This window comes from Alligator sinensis, unplaced genomic scaffold, assembly GCF_000455745.1.
Source record: "Alligator sinensis unplaced genomic scaffold, ASM45574v1 scaffold1274_1, whole genome shotgun sequence".
NCBI classification, from domain to species: domain Eukaryota; kingdom Metazoa; phylum Chordata; order Crocodylia; family Alligatoridae; genus Alligator; species Alligator sinensis.
Window position 1 is genome coordinate 298,912 of NW_005842570.1, and position 24,213 is coordinate 323,124.

Consider the following 24,213-nt stretch of genomic DNA (forward strand, 5'->3'; position numbering starts at 1 on the left):
AATATTTTGTCCTGATTTGTGTGAGTTTGCACTGTATATATAGAGGTGATTGCATAATAGCTCAAAATGAAGTCTTGCTCTTGTATATTGTGTGGGGGGGGTGGATATGTGTATGTGCAGTGTGGGGGTGAGTATGGGGGTTTGTGGGGGGAAGTGTGGAGGGGGAGAGTGGCTGGGGGTTTTGTGTGTGTATGCTGGGGTGTCTGCATGTAGCAGTGAGCAGGGCTCCCCCAGAGGTGCATGGGGGTTTGTGGGGAAGGATTTGGGTGCGTGAGGTGTTTGTGGGGTGTTTTTGTGGGGGGAGGGTGTGGTTGTGGGGTTTGTGGGGGAGGGTTTGAGGATGGGGGTGTGCATGGGAGCCCCCCTGACATGGCCCCCTAAGCCAGTCAGCACCTGCCCCGCAACAGCCCAGAGCCTGTGTGCCCTGCGGCACCTCCCTGCTACCAGCACACAGCTGCAGCCCCAGCCCCACCCCATGTCTTGCTGTGCACGCTCCACACCACCTGGTGGCACATCCTGCTGCTCTCTGGACATGTAGCAGGGCTGGGGTATTTCCGTGTCAGAACTGCCTTTCTAGGCAGCCTAGGCAGTGGTGGTGGCTCCTTCCCTCTGTCGCCACTGTTGCCCCAGCCCTCTGGTACCGGTGGGGACCTGTGCCGCACAGCCACGACCTGGCGCGTACCACGCTTGGTTTGTATGTGCCCACCCAGACTAAGTAGCAGCAGCACTGGGCAGAAACTGTTGCTTGGCACAGGGGGAAAACAGCTCTTGCCGCCACCGGGCAGTTCTCACTGCAGCCGCCTGGAGCCCCTGCCATGCCGGGTTGCCCTGCATCTCCGTTACTGCTGCCTCTGGGCTGACCAGCGCAGCAGTGGTGATGATGCAGGGCAGCAGAGTTGCAGGGCAGTCCAGTCTCTTTGAATGACTTGCCTTCTAAGCCCTTTATCAATTTATTGCCCTCCTTTGCACCCTCCCTAATTAACAGGCCCCTGTGGGAGTCCATTGAAAACCTCCTACCGTTTTGACATGTATCTCTTTATAATTACCATGTACTTGAAGCTACTGAGCCAGGTGTCTGTCTACCTGTATAGTAGTTTTGTCTAGCCCACATTTCTTGAATTTGTTGAATTTGTGATGTGGGACTTTGTCAAAAGCCTTGTTGAAATCCAAATATGCAATATCCACAGCATTCCCTCCACCCAGATAGTCACTTTATTAAGATCAAGTTTTTTTGACAATTAGTTCTTAGTAAATCAATGCTGGGCACTTATGATCAGTCTTCCTCCAGATGCTTACAAATGGACTTCCTTAGGATATGCTCCAGGAACTTCCCAAGTATTGAGGTGAGGCTAACCAGTCTGGAGTTCTCCAGGTCCTCCTTTTTTCCTTTTTTTAAAAAGGAAAACTATATTGGCCCTTTTCTAGGCCTCTGGTACCTCACCCAACAAACTAACCATTGGAATGCAGCAGCTCTACCAAGTTGTCACTTTTCCTAGGGGTTAAAAGAAATGATTGCTGTGTTTATACTAAGGATCTTTCACCAGTGTAATATGAAGCTGTATTATTTATGCTTGTCCCTTTTGGCCATTGGCAGCTCGGCATACTTCATCTCACTTTGATTACTCCTGAATGATTTAAGATTAGAATTTTTTTTTAAATATCCAGAAAGCTGTATGTATCTAACTAACTTGATCTGCTGCCTCATGCAAAGAGGAATGTGATTAGGTAAGTGTGATCCTAGAGGTCTAGGTCCCTGGCTGAGATTAATTTTTACTAGCCCCAAAAAGTAGTAGACATTATTCTGAGCCAGAGTTATAGTTGGGACTAGAAGGGAAGGCAAGAGTTAAATGAGTGTTCTCCGGAAAAAAAACAAGAAATTAAGATGCAGTATACATAGGGAAAACCCTGTGTTCTGTAGGAAATCTGCAGTAGGAGCATTTAACCGTCATTTGCTGCCCATTACATGTTTCATGTATAGAGTAAAGCAGCACAACCAAGCTGTCCTTGCAAGTATTACAGCTGTATGTTATCTCACATTCTCCAACTTTTGCTGGTATTCCACAGCTTTATTCTTTTCCTCTGCCTTGAATATTATTTAATTAGGCAGAATATATTTTTATTATTTCACAGTTTGACATATAGAGCAGGTAGTCTTTCTTAGATGATTCTATATGGTTAACTATTGCCTCCTACATTTTAGCCTTTAAAATCAATACTGTACCTCTACTCTTTCCTTTCTCTGAATGGGCTGTTCCATGATGCAACTTCATACTGCAGCTAGTACTAAATTAGACTATGATGTAGACTGTAGACTCTTGTCTGCAGTCCTTTATTCACTATGTCAACAGGTTTATTAATAAATTGAATATCTGAAAAATGCTTTAAACAGTTGTGGATGATGAGCAAAGGATTTTCTGTTGGAAACTGCACCCTCTAAAACAGGGGTGGCTGCAGGGCTGCTTAAGGAGTTGGTAATGGTAGCCACTGCCCTTTGCAAGTTGCAAGTGCCCCACCCCCTAGTCTCCATCTTGGGACCAGAAGTCCCACCCCTAACCCCTGGCCTTTGCCACTGGAAGTACTTCCCCTTGCCTCCCAGAAGCACTCCGTTTGGGAGTGAGGGGGTTGCCGTCTTGGAACCAGAAAAAAAACAAATCATATACTAAAAGTCAAACATCTACTATAAAGTTTTAATTTTATTTAAAAAAATATTTTTGTCATGACTTGTGTTTGTGTAGTGCATATATAAATGGTTGCATAATAGCTCAAAAGTCTTACTCTTGTAGTGTGTTTGTGTATATGTATGTATGTATGTATGCATGTATGGTGAGGGTGTGTGCATGGGTGTGGGGTTTGTGAGGGGGTATGACTGTGTGCAGGGCAGTGTAGGGTATGTGTGGGCATTATGGGGGCAGGGTGTGGGGTTCCCCTCTACAAGATCCCCTACAGCGCACAGCCCCAACTGCCAGTGGCAGCAGCAGCAGGCGATAGGTCTTCAGGATACTCGTGGCCTGTGCAGGAGCTGTCACTCGGCAGTATGTGGCTCTGGCCAGTTCTAGGAGCTGCACATGGGAGCAAGGAGCTCAGCCAGGTCAGCTCATTTCTATCGCACAGGGCTCCCCAAGGTGCCTGTGGAGCTCCTGGCACTCACTCACCACTGTGGGGAAGCCCCATGTGATGGAGCCGGTGGCCTGGCCCCACTTGCTGCCACCAAGTTAAGCTCCTGGGTCTCTGCCCCCTACTTCCCAGAGGAGTCCCAGCAGCTGCACGTGGCGGCAGGGCGGGGCCAGGCCACTGGCTCCATCATGCAGGGATTCTCCCCACCTGGGAGCTGCACATGCACCTTGGGGAGCCCTGTGTGAGGGGAGAGTGTGTGGTGGAGTGCCCATGGACTGGATGAAGTGGCCTGGCAGGCCAGATGCAGCCCGTGGGCCATATTTTGCCCACTCCTGCTGTAAAATCTATAGTGGCAACAATTCACTGACACGTGATAAGTGCCAGCATGGATCATGATATTGTGATGGTTCTGTCTCATAAATGGACCCTAATTTACACCACTAAAAGTGTGAAGCAGTATCTAATGAGCACCCTTCTTGATTGCTGCTGTTGACCAGAATCTGCCACAGCCACCAAACAAGGACTGCTAGATTTATCATATGTTTATCAAGACTGTCTCCAAGGCTAAGCACAGACTGTCAAAAACCCCCAAGGCAGAATTGATTCAATCTAGGCAGTTTCCTCTATGCTGTGTAGATTGAACTGAGAACCAACTGCACTAACTTTCAGTTTTTAACTGGGAAAGTGCAGGGAGAGGCCTGCACTGACGCAGGCCAGTAGGTAGGATACATTAGAGCAGTGCTTCTCAAGCTATCTGGTGGACCGGCAGTGTTTTTTCCAGTGGGCCAGGGACTGGTGCCCAGTTCAGCTGGTGGCAGCAACTGCGTGTAACAGCACTACACAAATGCGTGACTGGCTGTTTCTTTCTCTTTCCTCACCTCGCACAATGTGACGTCACCTGGAGTGTTGGAATGTACAAACTGTGGTGCTATGACGTATCAATGTTATGCTTCTGAAAATATATTTCTTTCTTTCCTGGCAACTCGCTGTGGACTGGTGGCTTGCGGACCGGCAGCGGTCCGCGGACCACCACTTTGAGAAGCACTGCACTAGAGCACATCTCCCAGCCTGCTGGACATTGCGAGTGCAGCTCCACCCTCTGCTGCCCACTCTTGGGGGGGGGGGTTGAGGAGCCCCCTGTCCAGGTGCTGGCCTACTTCCATGAACCTCCCCCTTGGGGGGGTTTCCCCCCAGGCTGGGCTCCCCAGCCCAGACAGCCCTGGGGAGCTGAGGGGATTTCCCCCTCCACCCCTTCCCACCTGCTGATTGCTTCAACTGCTGCCACAAGAGGGAGGGAGAAGGGAGTCCTTCAGGCCAGTTTCAGCCCAGCATGGGGGCACTGGAGCATCCCTGCCTTGGTGGGGGCTTCCCTTCACCCCAGCCTGGGGCAGCCCCAGGAAACTAAGGGGAATTCTTCTCCTCCTGAACCCCACAGCTGCTTGACTTAGCTGCTGTGAGTCTCAGGAACAGCCCAGGGCAGCCTCGGGGAGAGGAAGAGAATTATCCCACTGCCCCATAGCTGTCTTTGCCTTTAGGCTGCTGCGAGTCTGAGCTGAGGCAGGAAGCAGGTTAGAGAGTAGAGGAGTGGGGCAGTCCCTGCTCTGCTGGAGCAGACAGCCCAGCCCAGGGCTGCAAAGCATCCTGGGATGCGAGTTAACTTGAACTGGGAAGGGATCTGAGACCAGAATTTCTATAAATCAGTTTGGTCTATATCAGTTGAATCTGATACTACATCCATCCAGGTTTACCTTAAAGTAGTTTTGGCTGTTTTGAAAGCGATTTATGTGTACTGAAGTTCTCTTGTTGCAAGTTTAAACTGGTTTCCAAACACTTAAACTGGTTTGTGTGCAACTTCTGTCCCTAGCCCAAGTGTCCACACTTAAGAATCAGATTGTCTGGTCCTGTCCTTTTTCCCTCATCCCTTCTCCCTCAGCTTGAGTCCATTCAGTTTTGTTTCTTAGATCTGGTTAACTTTATTCTCACTTCCTCAACTTCATTTCCATTAGATTTCTGCCTTTACCTTCATGTACTCTACATCAATTTGAGCAAGACTATTTACTAATTTACTTTGTGGACCATAGCTAAATTATCTTTGAACTCAATGACAGCCATGCTGCCTACTAGTCCCAGTTTTGCTTTCCTTATTCCCTTTATTTATATAACTAAAGAACCTGTTTGCCTTAATTTACTTTTTATGGTTTTAATTCCCTTTTGCAAAAGTCAACTTGACTTCTGGCAATCACTGCTTTTATCCTTGTGTTGTTTGACCTCTTGGGCATAGCTTTCTTTGCTGATTAGTCCCATTTTCCAATCCTTGTACAGCTTTCTGCTTATTTCCAATATCTTTTGGTATAGACAGTCATCTAATTGGGTCTAGAGTCTTTCCCCATCAAGTTTTTCCTCTTGCTTAGGATGCAGATTTCGAATAAAGATTTCATGCCACCTCTGCATTCAACCCAAGCTGTGGTGTATATATGTATATTGACCTGCTATTCAGTTTGCTGTTGTGTATTTGCTGTTTCTTTTATGCTGTTTGTAAGAGTTTGATCATTAAAGTTTGGATACAACTACTTGAGTTATCCTTTTTTTTTTCTTTTTCCCAAGTACTTGTATACATGTCACTGATTGCATGTTAAACCTAACTGGTTATTTCAATAGGTTTTTTTTTCTTATCCAAAAGTAGTAGTAAAACCTTTATGGACAGGAAGCAAATGTGAAGACTGAAATGTAAATGGGTCATAATGGTGAAATTAAGTGTGTGCCAAGTTCCACAGTCTTGCTAATAGTGGAACTGCCTGTTAGGGAAAGGTGTCTTCTCTTCTCCTTTCTGGATGATGTCAGGGAGTGGAATACACAGATTATACCTGCTCATGGTGTTGCTTGTGGATCACCAAACCCCAAAGCTTTCCTGCAGGTGTGTTGGCTGCAGGACCATGGGAGAAAATCTATGGGCATTAATGATACTGGTGGCATGGTGAAAGTCTGATTGAAAAGCATCTAGCACAGGGGCAGGAAATTATTTCAGGTGGAAGGCTGCTTACTGAGTTTTGGCAAGCCATCAAGGGCCACATGACAGGCAGCCAGGGGCAGATATATATTAATTTTCTCAATTTTGGGGGGCCCTGCGGGTCAGATAGAATGGCCTGGTGGGCTGCATCCAGCCCACGGGCCACATTCTGCCCACCCCTGATCTAGGATGGTCAGAATAGGGATCACTACCAGATAGCAAGTCTCCTTGCCTATTCTTCCCACTCTTCCTTCCCTCTCTTTGATATTCCAGGTGCTTGTCTCAGCTGTGTGCTGTGTAAGATAACGGACCCTCCCTTCCTCTCTAATAAGAAGTTAAACTTCATTTTCTGGCCTGATCAAACTGCCTTTGTTTAGGATTATAGGAAAGTTATATCCCTGTTGCATAATGTGTTTCTGTACCTATTCACTCCAGTAGCTGCTTCTATGTCTGTGCTATAATAAACCTTACCTAACTACTAGATGAAGCAGCAGTCTAGAGTTTGCCCCTCACCCCATTCCCTTCATGTGCCAGGCTGGATGATATGGCTTTGTGGGCTTGGTGGTATGGCTCTGCAGGCTGGATCTTTGACACCCTGGTTTACGTAGCTGGCAAGGAGAGTGATCGTTATTTCACACAATATTAAATCTCAGGGCTTGTCTTCAAGTACTGTACTGTCTAGTAACTCTTATTACCTAGGGAGTCCATACAACTAAATGTATCTAGTTTCTGCATCCAATTGGTGGTGGTTGTCATGGGAAGTTTTATAGATGCCAATGTTAGTTTGCCATTTATTGGGCCAAAATATACCTGGAATATTAGCAGTTCAGCTCTGTAGAGATATGGTGTAGTATTTATAGCAGGGGAGTTCTTCTGGGTTTATGCTTAATTTGGACCATTTCAAAATGTTGCCTTAATACAGTGGGCAGTGTGGCAGGCCAGCAGGGGGCGCTCCTGCATTGAGCGACCCACCTCACTGCGTCTGACCACCTTCCAGGCTCCGAGTACCTCCCTGGGGGTGCCTCATGTCTGGCCGACCCCCTTCCTGGAGCACACCCACTAGCCTGGGCGTTCCAGTGCCACCATCCAGGGCTGGGCTTGATTCTGGCTCTGTGCACCCTGGGAAACAGAGGCCTAGTAGCCCTCAAAGGTACTTGATTCACTTCAAGAACTTGGGATGCTGCTCTCAGTCAGAAGCACAAGTAGTGGTCTCCCTTAGTCAGCCGAACCAAGGGGACCCCAAAGCATAATCTAGACCCACTCCCAATATGTCTCCCACACTAGGTACAAAGGAGACCTTTATTGGTTACAAAGGGTAGGGTTAGAATAGGGTACAGCTTAGAGCAATATCAGAGAAATCCCATGGAGCAAAATCCCCTGGCTGGGTAGCCTTTTGACCACGCATCAGAGTTACTGCAAGCTAAAGATCTAGTTAGATCTCGGGTAGCTTACTCACAAGTATCATCCAGAGGCAGGTGGAGATTCCCTCTGGAGGCAGGCAGTTCCTTGATCGTGAGTTTTGAGAGAGAGAGAGCAAGTTTCAGATGGTCCAGCTCTTCTCTGTCTCTGAGTCTCCCTCATGGCTGCTGCCCCTTCCTCCTGGGCAGTCCTTAACTTATATAGCCCTTGTGACCTCATTCACCTGGTCCAATGGAGGCCAGAGCCTGTTGGCTGTCAGCCAACCAATTTGAAATACATCACTAGTTGCTGGGCAGACTCTAGCCTACCAGGAAGGAAGCCCCTTATCCAGGTATGTGATACTAGTCACCTAGGCAGAGGGAGCAGGTTTCCCCCCTCCCGCAAGAATGTACCCAGCTCAGGTTACCTAGAGAGGTAGGGTAAATGTGTGTCTCCTCTGCTGGGCCCATCCTAATCAAATTGTCACAGGGCAGAGTTTTTGGGGGAGAGACAAAGGTGGCTTTCTGCCACAGGCACAATCTGAGAATGTAGTAGGTTGGAATTTTCACTACTTTCTGAATCGGTGATGCCCAACATTTTTGTCCTGTGGGTCAAATGGGTAGTGCCAGGTTCCTCTCTAGGCCAGATCCAGCTAGTGGAACAGATCTGGCCTATAGGGTGGGCACAGCTGGGGCCTGATCTGGCCATGTGACACAAAACTCATCTAGCATGTGGGATAGGTGCAGCTACTGTCTGGTCCAGCTGTGTGGCAGCAGCCCAGGGTCTGATCTGGCTGCTCAGCAATGGCCTGGCCTTGATCTGGCCATGGGGGGCTTGGAAATTTGACAGTAGGGAGCAGTAGCTGTGTTAATTGTCACCTTTCCCTTGCCATCAAATTTCCCATCCTGTGGGGAGCCCCCTGGGCCAGATGCCATAACTCCCTGGGCTAGATTTGGCCTACATGCTGGGGGTTGAGCACCTCTGTTCTAAATTCTTTAGTTTTGGGGTTAAGATTTGTGCTATAATGGTTTAATGTCACTCATCTTTTGGAGCAGAGAATGAAGTCTGTAGTCTTCAGATATGTTTGAATGCTGTCATTCTGTTTACTGTGGATGATGGATTTTAAAATGGATGGAAAAATCCAGCCTGTAATAAGTGCCATCTTCTGGAGTGCAAGCATGCTCTGTGCGTGCTCTTTCCTTGCACAGCTGTGTCAGCTGTGCTTCTGTGTTCTGTGGTGCAGTTCCTAGTTATTTAGTATAACCTAAAAGCAGGAGTGTGGCAAATTAGACAGAATTCTCTGTTCTTTTGAATCCTTTGTACTTCACACAGTAACAGATAATCATAGGGAATAAATTGTGCTACACTGTGTAATTGAGCTATACGATTTTTGTTTTCTTCTCTCTCCCAGATTAATAGCCCTTTCTACAATAATACATTCAGGCCAGGGTGCATATTAATGTTGTATTTTATATATTTTAAGACAGCAAGGTTTGGGCTGAGCATGACAAAATTAATTTATTAAAGAAGTTGTAAAAATATAACATGTTGTTAAGCGATAGTGGGGGTGACTAATAATGAATTCCTGGAAAAATTGTAATCCTTTCATTTAATTCTGGGTATGGCATTAAATTTGAAGTGGCTAGAATGGCATAAATAGGCACTGTGCAATCACTTTACTGCAGGGGTGTCAAACATCTGGCCCCCAGTGCTCCCTCTGGGTCAGATCAAACCCACACAGAGCACTGTGTGCAGCTGTGGCACAGGGCCAGTCTTTGGACCAGATCAGACCCACAGACCTCTTCCCCTTTCCCCCTTCTCCTTCCCCAGTGTACCCCATCTGGTGGCTTCTCCAGCCAGGCTGGGATCTGCGCTGTGCAGCATGGATCCTAAAGTGGCTGGAATGGGTACTGCGTGCAGCACAGTCCAGCTGTACCACATGTGGTGCCCACTCTGGGACATGTGCCATCTATGGTACTAGTCCAGCTGGTCCAGAACCCACTCTGCATGCAGCATTCACAGGAACTGCATGTAGTGTGTGTCCCAGACTAACTAGAGCAGGCACCACGTGCAGAGCAGTCCCTGGAGATGCCAGGGCAGGTGCCACATGCATCATGGCTGTTGGTCCAGCCAGACTGTGCCACACACACTGTCTGTTCTGGCTGTTTCAGAATCTGCTTTGCACATAGCGTGGGTCCCAGACTGGCCTGACGAGGTGCTGGGTCAGGTATGCAGGGGAAGTGGGAGAGGGGAACAGGAGGGGTCCATGGGCTTGATTTGGCCTGCAGATCAGCCCTGTGTCATTCATCCACCCCAGAGGGCCAAATTAGTTTGACACCACTGCTTTACAGTATTTTTCAACATGTTTTATTGTAATCTCTAAATTTGTTACTGTGAAGATTAGACTTGTGTTTTAAAATGTGAATTTAATAACATTTTTGTTGAAGCAACTGTTTAAAACCTATGTCCTGACTTATTTTATATATCTAGGAGAACAGTTTTATCCCCTTAGTGGTTTGTAGGGGTCTTTTCAGCTAAGGAGGAACTGATTAAAAGTAGAGGTGCACTGATATATTGGTCCATATTGGATCGGCACTGATAAAAAGAAAATTGACGTTGTCGGCAATTATCAGTGCACCCCTAATTAAAAGGAAGATGACAGTATTTTGCATTTGGCAGAATGGACCAACAGTATTTTTTTTGATCAGCTGTCCGACATGATTCTTTCCATCTGCAGATGGAAAGAATCATGTTATCTAGAGTTATAACCTCTAGAACAGTGGTTCTCAATTTTTTTTAGATTCAGGGCACCCCTTAGTCTCGTACCCCTTGGAAAATGCCAGCTCTTTTACTCACTTTTTGACTATGGAAAATAATAGAATAAGTCTTCTGTTGAAGAGAACTCACAAAGACCACAGTAAGGCAGAATTTTTCTAATACTATGAATTCCTAGCTGAAATCTCTGGGTTTATTCTGCAAGTCTTTGCATGCCTAACAGTGCTAATATTGTATGGCACTCTGCAGCACCTTTGAAAGGCACTCCACCTGGTTGAGAATCACTGCCCTAAAATGCTGAAAAATTCTTTCCTTCCTCTTTTTCTCTCTCTCCCCTTTGACTCTTAAAGTTTCTGAATTGCTAGGTGTAGCTTGTCTGACGAGAGAAGCAGGGTACCAGTGGAATTCAACTGCTTTGTGGGCTGAATTTGCACCTTGTTCACTATGTGTAATTTAACAGGAATACATTTCTTGTCCAGAAGAATGAAACAGTGAAATGGTAATCCAAGTGATGATGGTTTGTGCCAGCTCAGTCTGGGGGAAGTCTGGAATTTAACACTTGGAAGTACTTCCTTTCTGGAGGAATTTATAGTAATCTCTTACTATTAATATATTAAAACTCAAGGAGGAAAGAGAGATTTTGAGACTTAACTTTTAACTATATCCTTTAAGGTGGTAGACAGACACAACATTTGAATTGCTTTGAATGCCTTTGAAGAGCTTTAAAAGGCAAGCAGACAGACGCACATGTTCTATGCGAGTGCTCCCAAAATAACCGTGAATAAAACAGCAGCTATTTGGAAATGCTTTGGTTTGAAGCTCTTCCAATTATGCCTTCCTGCTCTATGGAATGAGACAGGGGTTACTTGGTCCTCCTGCACCACACAGGGCACTGACAGATATGCAGCTCCCTGCTCTAACTCCTGGCACTTCACAAAGTGCCAGGAGTTAGAGCAACCCTCCCCCCAACCTGACAGACTTCCATTGTTGAGTCGGGGGTGGTGGGGGATTGAGCTCCACTTTGGAGCTGGTCCAGAAGGAGCTGCCTGTCTGCAGTCTCTCTCCCGTAGCCCTCGCCCCCCCCCGCACTGCTGCTGTGTGCAGGATTTGAAGGGGTGAGAAGGGAGGTGAGAGAGCTCCAGGCTGGGGTTTGCTCAGCCTGAACTGGAGGGATGGGGGCAGGAAGAGTGTGCATTGGAGCCCCACAACGCAGGAGGCTCCAATCCATGCACTTCCCCTCCCCCCTCCAGGTCAGGCTGGGCAAACCCCAGCCCAGAGCTCCCTCCCCTCCTTCCCCCAGCCCTGTTCCTGTGCAGGGACAAATAAGTTAATGACTCCACTTTGGAGTGCCTTCATTTGAACCTTCTTTACATGACGGTTATTTTGTCAGGCAATCAGGCACTTTTAAAGCACTCTGCAGCCATGTTCTTGTGCCAGGGCCTGGCTGTAGAGCACTTAGAAGGAGCTGATCATGTGACGAATGTCAGTTCTGTCAGCTCCCGCAGTGCTCTTCTTCCCTCCAAATGATTTCTTACACAGCTCTCTGCCTCCAGAATTTAGAGACTAGAGGCCAAGCACACAAGAGACCACTCATTGGCTCTTTGCCCTCTTTGCCAAAAGTCATTTCCTCCTTCCAAATTATGTTTTTATAGCCCTGAACTGTCCTGGTCTAAGCATCTAGGTCGAAGAGCAGCTAACCAGGCATGACCTACCTCCCATGATGTCCTCATGGTAAAATTGGGGAGCTGTGGCCTCGACAACCTTACGGTCCAATGGCTGGGGAACTAACTTCATGGTCAGACCCAGAGACTGATTGTTGATGGAACCAGGTCAACATGGCGCACGGTCACCAGTGGCATCCCCCAGAGTTCAGTTTTTGGATCAGTACTCTTTAATATATTCATAAATGATCTGCATTTGGGTGTCAGAATCGGATGACACCAAATTATGGGGAAGCACGGTCACTCTAGACAATAGGCTGGGGATTCAGGCCGACCTGGACAGGCTCGCAAGGTGGATGGATCAAAACCAGATGACATTCAACATAGAGAAATGCAAGGTGCTCCACTGTGGGAGAAAGAACCCACATCATACCTATAGGCTCCTCAGTACTACACTCACTAGCACCACGATTGGAAGAGACTTAGGGATTATGATTGATCATGAGATGAAGATGAGCCACCAATGCAATGCCACAGCCAGCAAAGCAAATAAAATCCTGGCTTGCATCTACCAGTGCATCTCAGGCAAGACCCAAGATGTCACCCTCCTGCTTTACTTGGCCTTGGTGAGGCCGAAGCTGGAGTACTGCATCCAATTCTGGGCTCCACACTTGAGAGAGGATGTGGAGAAGCTTGAGAGAGTCCAAAGGAGAGCCACGCACATGATCAGAGGTGAAGAGAGCAGGCCTTATGAGGAGAGGCTGAGAGGCATGGGGCTCTTCAGCCTGGAGAAGCAAAGGATCAGGGGGAACTTGGTGGTAGCTTATAAGTATATAAGGGGTGTGCATCAGGAACTGGGAGAACGTCTGTCTGTTCACCAGGGCACCCCAAGGGAAGACTAGGTCTAACTGTCACAAACTGCTAGAAGACCGTTTTAGACTGGACATAAGAAAAAACTTCTTAACTGCCCGAGTCTCCAGAGTCTGAAATAGACTCTCCCCAGAAGTAGTGCAGGCACCTGGTTTGGGCATGTTCAAGAAGCATTTGGATGATTATTTTGCTGGAGTCATCTGAACCCAGCTGACTTGCTGCCCTTTGGGTAGGGGGCTGGACCTAGTGTTCTTGTGAGGTCCCTTCCAGCCCTAATGTCTATGAAATCTATGATGAAACTATAGACAGGGAGCTTTCAGATCAAAAAGGAAGAGACCTATTGAATTTGGGTACCTCCAGGTTTGGGTGGCTAACAAACAGAAAAGATTTTTGGATTGCAATTTTAGAACTGTATCAAAAGTGGTTGATTTTATTTCTTTTGTACTTAAGTCCATTTCTTTGGTTCTGGCCATAGAGATGCACAGCACTTACATACCCTCTCTTCTTCAGAGTGGTCATATAAAAAAAAATATATATATATTTATTTTAAGTGTTATGAAATGAGGTCTTAACAGCACTTTGGGTTTTTTTGTAACTTTTTTTAGGTAACCTGTTTAATGCTAAGCCTATTTTTTCCAACTTGCTCCGAAATTAAATAAATGTAACTTTATTCATAGAACCATTGGTTCTGTAAGCTGCTGGGGGATTTGAGGAAGGACACCTGATGCCTACAGTTGTCCAGCAGATCTTTCAACTATATGCTTGGTAGAATAAGATATCACAAAAAAGCCTTGCAGCATCTTGGACCCTTTACTGTTTAGGTCACTAGTCAGATTGAATGTTGTAGTGGTTCTAGATATTTATAGTGTAAATTTTTGTTGGTTTTTTTTTTTTTTACTTTGCAGCTTAAAGAACCAAGGGTTCTATGAAAAATGTTAAACTGCCAAGAAGCAGAGGTAAAACAGAAAAGTCCATATCTATTGCAGGGGTGGGCAAAATATGGCCCACGGGCCGGGTCCAGCCCACGGAGGGACTTTATCTGGCCCCTGGCAGGTCCCTTGGTCTTGCCTGGCCCAGGTGCCGTCCTGCCCATGGTGCTGGTGCATCCCGCCACTCCTAGGCATGCAGCAGGGATGGGGCAGCTCCAGCTGGACTCCCATTCTAGGCAGCCCAGGTGGCAGCAGCTAGTTCCAGCCAGCCCTAGCTCCATGGAGACTGGTGGGCATCTGGGCACATAGCCCCTGCCTGCCCCACACCTGCTCTGGACCTACCCCAACCAGAGTAGACCAGCTCCAGGCCAGCTGGGACATGCACAGTCCTGACCCTAGACCACCCTGCACCAGCTCTGGACCCATATGCCCACGATGAGTGGAGGTGGCAGCTGGGCAGAAGCTGCTGCTGAGTGCAGGGGAAAAGCACCTGTCTCTTCTTAGCTGCTGCTGGCCCCCCCCCAAATGCCCATGCCCAGGCTGCCCTGCAGCTCCTTTCCACCACCACTGCCAGTCAGTGGGCACTGTAGAGGAGCTGCAGGACAGCCCAGGCATGGGCTCCAGGCAGCCACAGCAAGAAGAGCCTGGCAGTGGTGAGGGGGAGGGAGCCACTTTTCCCTTTGCCTAGCAGCAGCTTCTGCCTGGCTGCTGCCACTCATTGTGGGTGTGGGGTGGACCAGGGCTGGGTTTGGGGCTGTGCATGCGACTCCCAGCTGGTCTGGAGTTGGTCTGCTCCAGCTGGGGTGAATCTGGAGTGGGCATGGGTGGGACAGGTATGTGCGCTCAGCTGTTGCTGGGGGCTAGTGGTGGTAGAGAGAAGCTGCAAGACACATGGGCTCCGGGGGAGGGGGAGGGTGCTGACCAGCCCACAACAGCTCCCCAAAACTGTCTGTCTGTGGCCTGCGGGCCTAAGTAAATGCCCACCCTGATCTATTGTCATGTCAGGCATTTCTAGGAGAGATGTTCAACTTCTTTTTGCCAGGTATATTTAAGAGAGAGGTGCTTCCAAGACTTTGGGATAAGCTATGCCTAGGTCTAGTGGATGGTCTGATCTAACTATATATTATAGGTGCACCTATATATCAGCCCATATTGGATTGGTACCAATAAAAGGAAAATAGATGTTATCAGCAATTGGCTTTTTTGGCGGGTATAGCCAATAATATCACTGATAAATGCAGCCCAGCCTCATGGAGAGCTGCATCCAGGTCCGTGGGGATGGAAGGGGCGGGGGCCAGATTGAGGCCCCCACAGTGAGGGAGGGAGTGGGGCTGGAGTGGGGCAAGGTGCAGGACCAAGCTGTGAGTGGCTCATCCAGGGGATGTTGTGTGGGGAGGGGGTGGTTCCCCCTTCTGTGCACACCCTTAAGAGACTCATGGCGGGCATGTGCCACCCAGATTTGTGCATAGGGCAAGGGTGGGCTGCCCGCTGCGGGCTCGGGGCCAGGGGTTGCGCCAGCCTCTTCCCAGTGGGGGCTGGGCCAGGGCTGCGCTTGGGGCAGGCAGGAGTGGGGAGGACTTGGGGTGGCTACAGCAAATTTTGGGGTGGCTGTAGCTTAACACTCATTTCGCTTAACACGTTGTGTTTCAAGAACCAATTAAGAGTGCTAAGCGGTGGTTTCCTGTATGCGTTTTTGGTATGATGCTTGGCACTTTTAATTAGTGAGCCACGCTAATTAAATGTCCTGGCACCGCATTGAGAACACGTGTCAATGGCACAATGCGCCTCCATGCTGAGAAAATGGCTGCAGTGCACTTTGAACTAAAGCACATCGAATGTGTTTTAGTTCAAAACACACCACCACCATTTTCTCAGCATGAAGGTACTCTGCACCGCTGGTGCACATGATGCGCATAGGCAGCAGAAGGCCAGGGCTAATGGGGCTCAGCCTCCCCAAACTAATTTCACAACAGCTGGCGATAGCAGCACCATGGTGCTGCCATCCTGCTGCACCTGGTGCCACTCAGCTGTAGCGGCGCACCCAGTGTCCCCGCCACACACTCCTCCGCCACCATCTACAGCACCAGCACATGCCAGCCCCACAACAGCCCCCCCCAAATAATATTTTCTCCGCCACTACTGGTGACGTGCGAGGCTGCCAGAGTGCGTCAGTTTACATGCTCCAGCAGATTCGATTAATTGGGTCTGCTCCAACATGCTGGATTTCCAGCACATCAAAGCAGGCTCCTCCATATATGTGTAAGTTCCCATAAGTACCAGCACCTGTAAAATTACCTGCACCATGTTAAAATTTGTACTAAAATTGCCTTTATCTATGTAGCTTGTCCTTTTCCATCTATTTGACTTCTTCATAAAAGAGTTGGAGAAACAGTGACGAGTGAAGGATCACTAAACAGTAGAAGTTGCCTGGTTGGAATTCTTAATGCCTTTTTCAGCTGAATTTCCTGTTCCTTCTACCCCACTTACCCACCAAATTATCTTTTGAATTTATCATAAGAAATTATGTGCAAATTGTGGTAGGAAAAGTCGTCATTGTCACAATGCCTTAATACTAATTCTGGGTAAAAGAAACATTTTTTTTAATGAGTAACACAAGACAGCTGCTGCATCCCTTTTTATTAGGGAACAAATCTCCGTTTCCTTGAAGTTGCCTGTTATCTGAATCTTAGTAAGAGGAGTGAAAGAAAGACTGACAGGGAAATATTTATAGCAGCCACCCACTGCTTAAGCTGTTCACCCTCTATGCATCTGCTAGGGACAGAATGTAAACATGAGATGAAGCTCCACATTGGTAAAAGAATATCAGTAGATAAGGGAATAATGGGAAGGACAGCAAAAAACAAAGCATCTTTGATATTAAGGGTTTATTCAGATGTCTCAAAATATAACCTATAGCTGTGAAAGGAAGCTAATCTCTTCTTGAGCAGAAACAAACCTTTAAACCATTCACCCAGACTTAATACTTTAGTTTTTATTAGAGGAAGAGATTTAACGTTTCCTATGGTCTTATTGGCATTATCCTTTTTTGTGTCTGCTTTCCATGGCCTGGTAACCCATGGCTTTTGAAATAGCTATTACTACTATTCTGTCCTGCCTCACTTATCCTGTCAGCTACTTTGGGCCTTTGCTTGCAGAAGATTGCCCTGTGGAGACATGACAGCAAAATGTTTCCTGCGAATGAAGTTAAAGAAAAGGGGGGCACATAGCTTTTCTCTAGGAAGTGGAACATGGAGAAGAAAGTATAGGCCAAGGGAAAAAGAGAGAGGTGTAGGCTAGGTGATTATAATGTGCTGTCTCGGGACTTATAAGGAACAGGAACTGTCAGTAGTCTCTTGGATGTTTGTGAGTTGCTGAGAAAACAGGGGTATGTAGAAACATTTGCTGCACCTGCTGTATGATCGTGCAGCTTACTTTTAAGCCATGTAATTGTAGACTAGGAACAGCACTTGCAACCTCCTGCCAGTGCTGGGAGCCATGCCGGCAACCTGGTGTTAGGTAACTTAGGCTTGACGGAGGGCAGGATTGGCAGGATCGGGGGCCTGGTGGATCTGCAGGGGAGTGGGAGGTTGTCTGTTGAGGGATGGGTGCAGGGTAGGGGCTAAAAATGTCATTGTGTAGAGGGAAGAAGAGTGCAGCCCAGGAGCTGGGGCAAGTTGCTGGGCTTCCCCAGCTCCAGGGCTGCCCTTCAAATGTGTGCAGACATTCACTGGATCGGATTAACCTGTTTGTGATTTAAGTTAGTACTGAACTAACTTAAATCAGGTCCATCATTTTGGGTCTGATTTTAAATCCCACAAATGTCTGCATGGTCAACATTTTAGATGGGCCTAACCCTAGTTAGGTCAATCCAAATGTAACATCTGCGCATATCCAGGACAAGTGTTGCCTTCCCAACAAAACATACTTGGTAGCATTGTTTCCAGGAGCTAAAATGGAGCAGTTTCCTTCTGTGCCATTTTGATTATCATTGCATGTGTGGGGCACAAATAAACAATATCCTCTTATTCCATCCTACCAATTTTGGATGTAACCTGTTCAAAGAAAAATAGCTTTCTTTTGCTCAGGGAATGGGGAAAATAAACAAGTCTTTGTTCTTCTGTAATTATTGTATGGAGCCACAGCCATTTGGCTGGTTTCCACATTATTTTTGGTAACGGTGAATATTATCACATTGGGAATAATAGTGGTGTATGTCTTTAAAGTGTGGCTGACTTTCAGATATACACATAATGTGTTGTAACCTGTAACTAACAAAGGCAATGTTTTCGTAATACTTACACTGTGCATGTGTCTAGAGATCATGTTGCAAAACGTTTGAGGAAATCTGCTGAAATGTATTTGCTGATGTAAATCCCTAGTAATGAAAATAAATACATCAGTTGGAGAGACTATAATGTATAGGAGTCCAAGGGGAAAACCTGCAAGTCTGCCAGTGATTCTTAGGTTTAGAGCGAGAGAACAGGATCTTGAGAAAAGTTTGGGAAGAAGGAGAAGCCTAGAGAAAAGCACAGTGTAGAAAAAATGAGGATGTCTGAATAGCTGGCGAAGGAAGAAAAGGACATCACCTCCTCATGTTGCTTTGCATTCTGTTTCCAAAGCATCTGCTGCTTTTGTTTAGTTTGGGGTTTTTTTGGTTTCCCCCTTCTCTTTGCTTATTTGAAAATATTCAAAGTATTCTTAGCAGGTGGAGGGGTCAGGGAGCGGGGACTACAGTAGAAATTGCTTAGCTTTGGATTGGGCTCTTTGATAGGCTTCATTGAGCCCCACTTACACACCACCCTGTCCAGGCAACTTCTCTGGCCCCATTGCCCCTCTGGTGGCTGCTGTCATCATTTTCCTCCTGATTTGATTCCTTCGTTTTTCAGCACCCTGCCCCACGCATGATAACTTCCCCTTCCTTCCTTATGATTCTATCTTGATTATTGGTTATAACAAGGAGCAATAGGATAACACTTAAAAAACCCCAAAAACTTAAAGCTGGGAGAAATTTCCAACAGTGGGGTGTTTAAACGTGGCAGAGTTGTCAGATACTACGGGAGTAAGTGTGATGCTAAAAATCTGAATAGCCTATTCAATTTAATATAGTGAAAAGTGGTGGATGAATGAAGTGCTAGGGAATAATTCTGCATCAGCTGAAGAATGGACAAGATGACCTTACATATCTGATTATCCCTCTGCACAGGATAAGCATATTATCTGTATGTTTCTGCTAAAGTGATTGGTAGTGAGAGAGTGAGTGAACATTAATGACCTAGCTGTTACGGTGACAAGCCAGTACTTAACTGAGATGAATGGGCCAGATCTGTGCTGTTAGCATGCATATTCATATTTTCCCTTTCAGATGCTTCAGTTCATATTTGAGATGAACAGCATCAGTTCATATTTGCAATGTTTCATTTTCAGCAGTAAGAGCAAGTTAGTGTTTTCTAAAATGAATGCTCAAATTCTGCAATTTGTGGTACCAAAAGAGAAATACCAGAATATTTTGTGGCTTACTTTGATATGCTGCACCTCAAAGCTTACAGATTTTGCATAGGGTTGTATGATCAATCAGAAACATTTGTTTGTGCCTTCTAAGGTAAAGTGTGCAGGGAAAAAAACAAAATATAGAGTGTTAGGTCCATTGAAGCTTCCCTGCTGTATAACTTTATACTGTTCTGTAGTAATTAGGATTTAGAAGTTTGCATTTAAGTAATTCCACATAGCAGTGATTGAAGTGCATGTATTGGACTGTATGATACCATTATTAGCTGAAGTAGAGAAGAGGCAGTGAAGTATAAGTTCAGGACCATATTGTGTTACCTAGCTTATCACTAGATTGGTAGCTAAGTGTATAGTATTTGTAGCTAGGCCCCCTTCTGCATTTTTATTGTATCACTAGGATTCTAGGTAGCAGGTGTTAAGGTAAGCAGTGTCAAAGGTAGGAAAAAAAAGGTTCTGTTTTACATAATGGGAAATTTGGTTTAAAAAAAAGTGAATTTTGCTGATTATGCAAATGAACTGGCTTGGATATGATTTTACATAGCTGTGGATTCCACAGGCTTCTCATATAGGCTTCTGGAATGAATGGTGTTGCATACATTCCCAGAAATGTGACATTATTTATGATGCAAGGCATAAGGCAGGGCAGAATGGCCCCTTACAAATTAATTAGTTCAGAGATGTAAAATATCTTAATTTGATTTGGTAAATCCTATGTATTCCCCTTCTCTGCAGAACACATGTGCTGTCCTTCTGCATTCAGATTTAAGAGTTTTAATCAGATAGTTGAAAGTTTGGGTGTTGAGCACAAAGTCATTATTAGGAACGGTCAGGACTGACAATCAACTTATTTTTCTTGTAGTAGCCTGTTTACAAGAAAAAATTGCACCTGTCACTTAAACTTTTGTCTCTGGTTTGAATCAAGCTCCAAACCTTAATAACCAAAAGTCATTATCTTATTTTGTAGCCTGCGTGAAATATGGAGGTAGATTCCTCTCAGATTCTGTGGGATGAATTTCTACAGCATGCAAATGATTATGCCAATTAACCTTCATGCTGGTTGCCTCAGAGTTGTCACAACTGTTAAGCTTCTTAAACATCTTCTACCATTGCTGTAGCATAAGTACTAACGGAGTGCTGGCATTTTTACTGTTAGATACCCAACACTGGTCAAGGCAGAACTAGGTGGAGTTGTAATTTAAAATGCCTTTGGTCAGTCAGCACTACCACTTTTTTAACTTAATAGAAGGGAGCCCCTGGAACTCTTAACTCGGCAGTGAAATGCTTAACTTTGAATAACTCAGCAAGGGCAAGGATTAAATGCATGTGAAAAGTGAATTACTGTCCTTCAGTTTCTTAATATCCCAAGACTGAGATCTGCACAGGTATTTATGCATCTAGTTCCTGTTGATCTCACTAGGAAATAAATGAGAGTTAAAGGCTTTAAATACCTTTGTGTATTTGGCCCTGAAGCCTTTTCTTGCAGTCTCTACTAGTGGAATGAAAGTTAAGTGTTTAAGTATCCTTGGTGGCCAAAGTTTGGTGCTCAGAGTTTTAACCCGGTGGGCTAAGTGAGTGGTACAGGTCTGGTCTGCAAGCTGGACTAGGTTCCAAGATGTCTCCACATGCCAGGATTGGGTCCTGGTCCACCACATGTGCCCAATCTAGCGTGCAAGTCTGTGGCCTGCAGGGCTCCCCATGAGATCTGTGAGGAATCCTGTGGACCAGATGACATGGCTCCAGGGGCTGCATCTGCTCCACAGGCCGGGGGTTGAGCACCCATCCAACAGCAAGTGGTGAAATGCCCCACCTTTCAACATGTCCACTAGGGGTGTGCGAAGCGAGCCCTATTCAATTCGGATTCGGCCTGAATCAGGGACAGTGATTCAGTTTGTTGATTTGGATCACTGTCCCTGATTTGATTAGTCTGAATCTGGAGATTCAATGCTGATTCAGAGAATCAGTGATTCGGCTATAGACACAACTTTAAATGTTTTTTCTGTGTACCTCGAGGTACTAGCACAGTGCATGAATGCTGCAATGCTGGGGTGGATGGAGCATCCCACAAGAGCGCGGAGGGGCCCTCCACGTGCTCAGCAGTGAACCCAGATTTGGACCAGAGGTATTTCCGGTCCACTTCCAGGTTCGCTGGGGAGCATGCCTGGGTGCCCCCTCCCCCCACACCCTCCTGGCTCGGCATTTGGCCATGGGGGGACCCTGGGTGCCTCCCCTCCCCACCCCAGACCCAGGAGGCACCAGTTGCTGAGCTTGGGGGTGGGGGCTCCCGGTGCACTCCCCAGCAAACCCGTAAGTGGACCAGAAGTGCTTCTGGTCCACTTCTTGGTCTGCTGCCAAGTCTGCTGGGGAGCCCCCTGCGCTTCTGTGGGACACTCCATGCACCCCAGCATCGCGGTACTCATGAACCGCCTGCTACCTAGAGGTATGTAGAAAAAACATTTAAAGCTGTGTCTATGTTCAGATCTCCAAATCTTTCTGATTCCGTATCAATTTGGAGAGATTAAAGGGTCCTCTGATTCGATTTGGAAATTTGGCCACCAAATTGGGCCAGATCTCTGCCGAATTGAATCTGTGACTGAAGCTTCGTACAGCCCTAATATCCACCACCATTTATTTATTTTCCTTCTCCTTTTGGGGAATATTTTTCCTGAAAGCAGAAAAAGTTTCTAGAGCCAGGCTGTACCTGTTGTGTGCTTATTGCCTGGAGTTGAAATCTCTCCAGCTGCCACTTTGAAACCCCCCTGTTTGATGTCATCACATCATACAAGATACCATGGCAATGAACAGTTTTATACAATAAAGGGCTTAATCCATCTGTCTGTCTGTAATGCTCTTGGAGGCACTTTGATTGGTTAGTGAAACAACCAATCGGAGTGCGGAGTGCCGCCATGACAGTGGGGACGAAGGGGATGGAGTGGAGGGCTGAGGCAAGCAGCACTGGCCTCGCCCCCCTGCTCCATCCCCACCATCATGTCAGTGGTCCGCCAGCTCTGAGGAACAGGGCTGGGGGGTGCACGGGGTGCTGATGGAGGGGAGGGCAGGGTAAGCTCCCCCCACCCTCCCCCACTCCTGGGAGGCAGTGCTGCAGGGTGATGGCACTCCATCCCCACGCCCCCGCCCCCACTCTCGTTATTCTTGATGGGCAGTTTGCTAGTGATTATAATAAAGTTCTTAAACAATGGTATGAAAACTGTGTGTAGTAACAATAAACTGGGCTCTAAAGATTTTTAGGAGTATTTCAATAGTTGTCACCTATTAGGACTAGGCAGAAGGCCAGATAGTCTATAAAGGTGCAAATCTAACTACATTGGATATGTATAACAAGTTTTCATAAGCAGAGGGCTTACTTCATCAGATGCTGTCCTACAAAAATAAAGTAATGACCTCTGCTGTCTGGTGTCTCTAAAATAGAATATAACTTCTGGTAAGGGGAGAGGGGAATAAGTGTGTTTGGTTTAAGTGCTTACTGTTCCACTTTAAAACAGAATGAAACAAAAATTAAATAGTGAACAAACACAGAACTGTCTTCAGGAAGCTTTAAAAATATCAATGTACAGTCTGCAAACCTTGTGACTGTGTGTGAATTTAGAAGCATTAAAATTAAATAACTTTGCTGGTTTATGGGGGAAATGTGCCCCCCTTTTCTTTAACCTCATTCGTTGCAAGGGTCTTTTTCTTGACCTAGCATCATAAATCAAACTTTTGGCCAGGAGTGTGCTTACTTATGAGCTGTCCAGCTTCTGGCATCTGGAACTTCTAGTGCACAGTCTTTTGGCTGTTTAATAGCAATGCAGTGGTAGAGGGATGCAGCCTTTTTCCAAGACATCTGGGGCTATGACCGCTTGTTTTTAACTCAGTGAAGAGGTTTTGTCTGGTGTTCAAGCAGTGGATATTCAGTTTCCCTCTCAGGATCCCAGTGGTTCTCAACCTTTTTTGGACCCAAGGCACCCCTTGAAAAATGTCAGCTTTTAGTTTTAACTCTCTTTGAAAAATACTAGAGCAGCTCTTCTGTTGCCAAGAATTCAGAAAGATCACAATGAGTCAGAATGCTTTTAACATTATAGATTCCTAAATTCAGAATTCTCATTTATCTTGTAAATCATGTTTGCACATCTAACATTGCTAATGTTGTGTGGCACCCCACAGCACCCTGGTTGAAAATCACTACCCTAATTGGAACCAATACCTGTGTTTGTTTCTAGGCACCCCTTATTATTGGTCACCAAATTGTGGGACACTGTAAAATCTAATTTGTCCCAAAACATATCCTTCTTTAAAAGTGGAGGGGGGGAGGGGGGTAGTTTCATGCGTTTCCTGTAAGCTGTTTCTAATAGTTTTTAATGACCATTTTGTTTACTGCTAGTCCAAAAACATGGTAGTGAAGTTGAAAATGCAGCTATAGTCACATAAAAAATGAAACTGACTTAATTAGTTGTCATTTTCAAAGCTGCCTAAATAGAAATATAAATGTGCTTTAAAAATACTAAAAATCTGGTACTTCAACCAGCTGATCATGTTTCCAGGGTATGGCTGGGATTTTAGGGGCAGGATTTAATCTGTGCAGCTACTTTTAAAAGAAAACAAATACAGAGCAATTGCTATTGCACTGATATTACCCTAGTCCAATATTTTCAAGTCTATCCACTTCTATCCTTTGCTTTTGATTATTATGCTGTTTTTTCAACCAAAAATATATTGTTCCTCTCCCCACTTCTGATAAGTGCTTCTGTACATGAATGAAAACAAACAATATTTCGCAGTTAAGCCATGGACATAAGTGCAACAGAGATAAGGTTGCTAAAGAGATCAAGCTACATAATTCATCATTCTTTGTATCTTTTACCTCTGTTATGTTACAATTCTGTCACTTTCCTGAATGCCTTAGCTTATGGATCCCCCCCCCCCCCCCCCCCCCCCCCCCCCCAAACCCCCCCCACAT